General features: G+C 34.9%; 1 long non-coding RNA gene across 1 annotated transcript; it reads left to right on the plus strand.

The window, feature by feature from the left end:
* Positions 1–654: 654 nt before the first annotated feature.
* LOC111427061 (uncharacterized) lies at positions 655–7,252 on the plus strand. Its single transcript, XR_011639643.1, has 4 exons — positions 655–809; positions 4,811–5,014; positions 5,093–5,234; positions 5,482–7,252. It is a non-coding gene; the product is annotated as an uncharacterized lncRNA (long non-coding RNA).
* Positions 7,253–8,025: the final 773 nt, after the last annotated feature.

The raw sequence follows: 8,025 nt of genomic DNA on the forward strand, positions 1-8,025 counted from the left end.
TCCATAATCGCAAGCAAAGCTGTGTTCACTATTACAGAACTCTGTCAACTTTAAGTATCATTCTTTTTATCATATTGTTAAATTTATTCAAGAACTTTTTTGTGTCTGTTTTCTTTTAATTTATGAATTGGTATTAAATATTAAACTTGAGGAGCAATTTTGCAATTTTAATTTTCCCTCGATAGTTGATGAACGTTTTAGAAATGTAGAGCGACTATCACATAAAAATGCGATAAACTTGAATCTAGGCTACTCCACTTAATCCAAAGTGAAACGAAACGAAAATGCAGAGTTAAATTGAATCACAATTTTTTTTTATGAAAAAAACTTTCTTTGCATTCATACGATTTTCTTTAAATAAATTAATTTTGATTCATTTAGTTGTTTGATTACATTTTTTTATAATAATTTAACCTAACATTTTAACAATGTCATTTCTAATTCAAATCGAAAATAAAGAAAAATAAATAAACTTTATTTAATGGTAAAAATAATTTTTTTAAATAGTTTTATATGTAATATATGTAATTACAACGTTTTGTAAATTAAAAATAACAAATTACCGATTAATTATTAAAAAACCAATTAAATTTAGAGATTTTTCGTTTTTAACAAAAATAGGATTGGTAGTACTTTTTATCGAAGATTCACAACTGTCAATATCGTTGTTGACATTTGTTATTAAGTATTTTATTAATTATTTTAATTAATAGTGCGTTTTTCGTGTCAAAAATGTACCAAGGAAACAAGATTAATACGAAGTTAATCAAACAAATTAAAATCTTTACGGCTAAGTTTCATAAACTGAGGTAAGTGGACCAAACGTAACCTAACCTCAACAAGTTTTATATTTAGTGAAATTAATTTTCATTTGATTTTAATTGAAATTGTTGATTTTAATAAGTGTAAACGTGGTTTTAATGATGTGGAGAGCAATTCGAGAACTAATTGAAAGGCTACAACACGCTTATAACTCGGTCATATTTAAAGCGGTTTATGCAAAATAGATTGCGGAATAAGTTATACGAGCTGCGACGGTTTGTTTTCCGTGCTGTTAAAAAGAGAAGGATATTATATTGCGATTCGATCGTAACTCTGCCGAGCATCGATGTTTTGTTCTCTCCACCACCTTCCAGACGATTTATAACCACCTCAAAATGACGTAGTGCACACTACAAACGATTTGCCCACGCGTTTATAACAACGCTGACAAACGGAAAGAAGAAGTACAAGTGAAAATACGTAAGAGACGAAAAAGTAAAATTTTCTGTATTGGTGGTTTGACTAATTTCATAAATTTATGCGTGAAAATTTATTATCCGTTTACCACCATCGCAGTGTCCCTTAGGAGTTTTAGTTGACCACTTCGATTTGCATGTAAAAATAATTACGCGAATGCAGCGCCGCCACTGTCGCCCGTGCGAAAAGTCCATTAATACCCAACTCTTTATACAGCTGCCCAACAATAACGAAAACGGCCATTAACCAGAGAGAAAGAAAGAAAGAAAGAGAGAGTAAAAGAGTGGCGTATATTTTTTGTTCTTTTCTAAAAGGAACCCCCCGCATCGAGATACCCTCATTATCATACCACCCGTTGCCTTTTCCTCTTCTTTTCTAACTCTAGATCTATATAAATTTCTAGTTAGAAGTAAAGGGACATTAATTACTTCTGGACATTTTTCATTGTCACTGAATGTGTGGGTTGTTGTTGGGTTTTTGCTTTTGTTTTATATGTGCGGGGTGGATTTTGTTATCTTCATAAAGAAAGGGCTTGGATAAGGATAATTAAGAGTGTTTTATATTTAATGGTCATGAAATGCATTAATTATTTTAATTTTAATAATTATTATTTCGTTTCATGTGGAAGAAAAAGTTGTTTATAACGAGGTCTATTCAAAAGTGAGTAGTAGTAGTCGACACTTGACTGATGAAGGGTCGACAGATCGATGGCCACCGGATCGTGGCGCACCTTTTCCTTTTACACAATTGACACGTAGAAAGTCCTGTTCGTTTAGGGCTCCTGTTACAGCAGCAACTGCAACTTCTCACCATCATCATTCATCACACATTTATATTCCCGATTATTGTTATTATTATTAATAAAATAATACATTAAAACAAAAAGTGTTTGAATCAATGATTTATATACACACAAATTTGAAATGGTATCTACACCGTTGCGTTCTGTATTTGTTAGTTTAATAAAACTATACAACAATGTAATGCTAAATAACAACTAAAACTAACACTAGCATTAGAACTAACACTACACCTAGAACTAGAAGCATTCGGATTTAGCCGAAAGTCTTTTAAGACGGCTAAACCCGAATGTTTCTAGTTCTAAATCTAGTGTTAGTTCTAATGGTGTTGTTAGTTGTAGTTTCAGTTGTTACTCAGCGTTAAATTGTTATATATTTTGCATTGAAATAAAACTAGAACTAACACTAGACCTACAACTAGAAAGTTTCAGACGCACGGCTAAACCCGAATGTTTCTAGTTCTAGGTCTAGTGTTAGTTCTAGTTTTACTTGTTATTTAGTGCTATGTTGTATTATATTTTTATTGAATTAAAACTAGATAGTGGAGCAGGACTAGATATTGCGGGGAAAAGAATTGATTCTGCTGGAAGAAGACAATTAACTGTCAGATACTACTGGGAAAGGATTAAATACTGCTAATGGAAGCCTAGATACTGCTGGAATAGTATTCGGCTGATAAAAATCTGTTGAGCATAAACACTGTTGAAAGAATACTAGATACTGCTAGAAGAGGGCAAAGAACTGCTGCTAGAAGATCAGATACTACTGGAAAAGAACTAACCAATGCTAATAGAAGACCAGCTACTGCTACAAAAAGACTACATATTGCTAGAGGAGCACTAGACATTGCTAATAGAAGACTTGGCACTGCTGGAATAGTAATAGTGCGTCTGAAGACGAACGGCTAAACCAGAATGTTTCTAGGTCTAGTATTAGTTCTAGTTTTAGTTCAATAAAAATGTGCAGCAAACTAACGCTGAATAACCATTAAAATAAGAACTAAAACTAGCATTACAACTAAAATTAAAATCGAATAAGGATAAATATAAAAAGGTTATGAAGAATTAAAGTAACGAAGAGAGAAATCTTCGTTGCCTTTCATAAGAAGCAATATAACAAATTACAAGTGGAAACGCGCTTATTAGAAACAGTATAAATTACACGGTTCGAGATTATTAGATAAAATTACGGTTACGAACCGACTCTATTAACCTGTCATAACAGATTCCTGAAGGCCAGACACGTCCAACTCACACACACACACACTTTACGAATCCAGATGTTTTCCACAATCATCAACCGCGCGTCATTCAAAAACCTGGACACCTTCATTTCCTAACATACAAACTACCAACATAAAATAAAATTTGTTTCTATAGAATTTCTTAAAATTCGATTAAATTTTGCATAGTTCGGTTAAAACAAAGGGTGGGGGAATGAAATAAAGAATGAGGGGAAGAAGAGATGGTTTCTTTTTTTGTAATTGTTACGGATCGGTAATTAAACAAATAAATTACTAAACGGCGTCCGTTCTTCGGTTATTAATGACTCGAAGGGGGCCGCTGGGCCCTCGGAACTCGAACACGGTTATTATGTAATTATCAGTTAGTTTTAATCTCGGGTTAAGCAAACCTTTCAGTGCGGGCAACAAATTACTCACGAGGTGGCGTACACTCCCATACAACAAACTAACTTATTGCCACAACGCGGGCCACGCCCCCATCGTCGCTTTCTTCCTTCTTTATTCAATTCTTTTTCAATACACCCATTAATAAAAAAAATTATATGGAGTGGTCTACACTCAACTTTATCAGAGCTATATGACATAGAGAAGTCCCATTCTAACCTACCTGCCATACTGTGATTAATTAATTACACAGACGGTTAACAGCGACAGTTAAAGTGTGAGTACATTTTTTTTGAGACACCTGTATATCGATAGCAAAGTGATATCTGCAACGTTGTTTCCATCCCTTGTCTAAGGTTGGTCTCAGTTGAAAGTGCTTTGCTAAGGCTAACATAATTGACACTTCCCTGGTCTGATCCAGACATTGCACAAATGTCAAAGTACGCATATACTAATATTGTAGATATTAAAAACTAAATTGCGTTTTAAAGAAAGAAGAAAGGTTCGGTTGCATTGTTTTAGAGTTGTTATTATTATGATCGCAGATTCTGGACAAAGTGGAGAAAAACAGCAAACGCATCAGAAGTATTGGGAAAATGAAGCACAGAGACAGAATACAGAATTTACAAAAAAAGTATAGTGCAAGAATACAAAGTCTGCTAAAAAGGTACGGAGACAAAATGTAGAGTCTAATAAAGATCATAGCAATATGGAAATCATGCTAACAAACATCGAAGTTAGAAAGTTTTCAAAAAAGATACAGAATACAAGATGCATTGTATACAAAGTTCTGATGTTATTCATAACTTTATTTAGTCGACTTATTCGGTGGCCTTGTTGACTAATATCATAAAAATGAAAAATCTAGCAGGAGATTCAAGACTGAATCTCCCTACCTCAAAATGGGCATATTCCAAATTTGTTTCGACTCTGGCTGCTCATTCAATAATAAACTAGGTGTCTGCAGTCTTTTCTTCAACTTTATATTTATTAATTAGTTACTTATGGTCACCACACTAAGAAATATTTTTATTACTTCCTTATTCTTGGACGTAAACATAAATACCCTAACGAGGAGACGTTAAACATTAATTTTGTAAAGAGAAAAGATAAACATCATTCTTCCATTATCTACAATTTTTAGGTTAGCTGAGATATGTTAAACAAGCTTTTCCTCTGTAGAGAAGGAACAGGTTCTTCTGCTTTCTGAATGGGAGAAAAACTAGGAAGACGTTTCCAGAAGAAAGAACCGCACAAAACCCGGATGACAATCAAACATGAAACACTATCATTAACAAATATTGTTTATATTGCAGAACATTAAAAAACTTCTGGATGTTTTATAAAAGTAAGGTTTTAAGCAAATTTTGCAACTTTTATAGTTTCATTTTTATTGCATATCTTTTCTTCTTCTTATTCTTTGGAGCTCCGCTGACGACCAGACACGGTAACAAAGGTTACGGGGCACCGTTCACCATGATGGCTGTTCGTGAGTCAAAACCAGTGATTAAATCTTTATTGCCATTAACGGTGCGCAATGCAAACACCTTCGAGAACCCCAGGAGAAGGTAAATTATAAATGAATAATTAGATCTAGAATCGATATCTTTACAAAGATAAAATTAAAACTAAAATATTAATGACGTGTAATCAAATTTTGACAGATGACGTAAATCAAGTTAAATTTAGGGTGCAATCAGATATTATTTTTAAAAGATTTTATTTAATACAATAATAAATGTAAAAATTGATATTAAAAAAAATAATTCTTGTAATCCGTTTTACGGTCTTTAACACCTTGTTCTCAATTAACAGATAAAAATCGCGTTTACCATCGTGACCCGGACGACCGACGGCGGCGCAATCTACCGGACTCGTCGGGAGTTGAGTTAATTACCGGTCACGTACGATCATCTCTTCTTTGGTTTGCGTTGGAAAGAGACTTCTTCGTTTTCGTATAAACACCGCGACAACTACAGAAAGGAAAAGGAACGAAGATTACTGCTCGTTGAAAATGAAGCTTATAAACTCGGATAGTTCACCGCTCGTTTGCCGAGAGAAAATGAACAATCTGTGAAGGTTTATTAGGTGCCATTACTTAAGATGATGTTGTGAAAATGTGCGGAATACAAGTTGAAGGAAAAAGGGATAAGAGAAGAATTTGATTCTATCTCAACATAAAAAAAAATTTTTTTTAGGTTATATCTTTTCCGCTCTAAAGAGTAGGAGAGAAACGATGAGTGTGTGTAGAGAGAGGCTGTGTGGAGACCCGCTTTTAAATTCTCATAAATAACGGCTAACAATCCGCTAGTGACAGCTTGTTAAGTTCTAACCACAGGTTAAGTTATAATTAATGACTGACGTCACGCGGTAATTGTTGACCAAACGCTATTACGACCACCTTTTTTCTTTCTTCCAACCCAACCTTAACAACAACCAAACGAACTCCACCCCTAAAAAAACCTCATTTTCAAAAGAGCAAATTACCTTTCTCATTTTTGTTTTTGATTGATTCGAAAACGACATTTAAGAAATGTCAAAAAATTGATTTGATAACTTATTTCATGTTGCATAAAGTTTATTACAAGTACTACCAACCACCTACGACTAAAATTCCTGCTCGTACTCCTTCTACTCGGACAGATGCCTTAACGAGCAATATCTTTCCGTTTGCATCTCTTCTTCGCATTACGCCGTCGTATTTATTATAATTCTTGTTTCTCTCTTCTTCTTCCTCTTTCGTTTTGCCTGCTTTCAACGTTTTAAACGCGGAGTTATCCCGATGTTGATGAAGACATCGTCGGCTGTCCAACTAAAAGAAAATCGAATTCACGGTATTCATAAATAACAAATTAAGTTAAACTTAAAAAATTAATGGGTAGATAAAACGCGTTTTCCCTTTTCTTTCAATCTTTCTTTTTTTGTTTCATCTTTGAAGATCGTCTCGTTACTCGGTTTTATTTGTCAGGTGTCACGCGGTCGGACGTGTTTATTGCGCGGAGCCCCATTAGGCATTGTGTCTCGAGCCTCAGAGGGGGGGCAGCGGCAGCGATGGTCTTCGGGGCCACGGAGAGAACGACGTCCACGAATATTGTGTGGTGCTGCCGAGTAGCGTATGTTTGTAATAGGCGAGGCGGATGTCAGCATGGGGCAACACTTCCAGCGGGCCCCCGACTCGGAACCCCACTGCCACGCCAGCGCCCTCAACTTTCCAGATACCAATCTCAATCGCGCCCAACAAAATTTTTCTTCATCTTTTATTTCTCTCTATCTAATAGTTCACCTTTTTTTCAAAACTATTAATTAAGTTGTGGTTATGTTAACACTAAAATGTTGTTAAACCAGAACGTAAATTTTTGGTTTGTTATTAAGTCGATCTCTTCGCTTCATAAAATCGGATTACATTCGGTAGTATATCAAGCGAGTTTATGAGGATTTTATTGTTGTTAAAATCGCGATTTAATCGGAATTAAATATTTTAATGGGTCTCGGGCGTTCCGCGAAGAAGAAGGCGCCGTAAAAACTATATTATCACGTTGGGGCTCGTGGCCCACGGGGGGGCACCCGACGGGGACGAAATATGGCGCTGGCGGCTGAGATGCGCGGTCCCGATACGGGGCCCGTGGGCCGCCGCCGCACACTTTATATTTTACCTTGACAATATTATTTGTTCGGAATTATTTTAAATATTGCGCCGAGAGCTTATTTATGGGGTCCCGTGGCTCAGGTACATTATTTCGTGTCCCTCTTCTTTTATTTACTTTTCGGGCACCGAAACAGAAGTGTTTGATGTGACAAGAGGTTGTAAATCTTATCACCTCATCCTATTTATTAACATAATCATTAATTTATATTTATTTTTGGGGTTAATTTAAGTATTTAAAAAAAAAAAATTGGTTATGTTGTCAAATTTGACGTTTCATAAAATAAATTAACCTCACTTTCTTTAATTTAAATATTCTTCTGCATAGTAAATAACAAACTAATTAGTCTTGTAACCTTTAATCGTATGCAAAATCAATTCTATCGCGGTAATTAATTAGCATATTTGATCGATTGCGAGTTCGACTTTGTTTCTTTACAAACACAATTGAATTCCAGTATTTTAATTTTTTCGAATTTGTTTCAATCTGCATTTTATGCAATAAAGTTAATTGCTCGGTTACTAGAGTTGATTAGATAGTAATTAGTTCGTAGTTTGATTTTTTGCAGCACGCTCGTCGTTATTAAATAATTACCGCAATTTTTCATTCAAATTAGATGCCGTGGCATTCATAATTGATATTGAGAGCGGAGTGGTGCACGTGCGTCATTAAAACTCGGTAGAACCGTCGGAAAGTAAACGTTGTAATGCTTACA

This window comes from Onthophagus taurus, chromosome 2, assembly GCF_036711975.1.
Source record: "Onthophagus taurus isolate NC chromosome 2, IU_Otau_3.0, whole genome shotgun sequence".
In the NCBI taxonomy this organism is placed as follows: domain Eukaryota; kingdom Metazoa; phylum Arthropoda; class Insecta; order Coleoptera; family Scarabaeidae; genus Onthophagus; species Onthophagus taurus.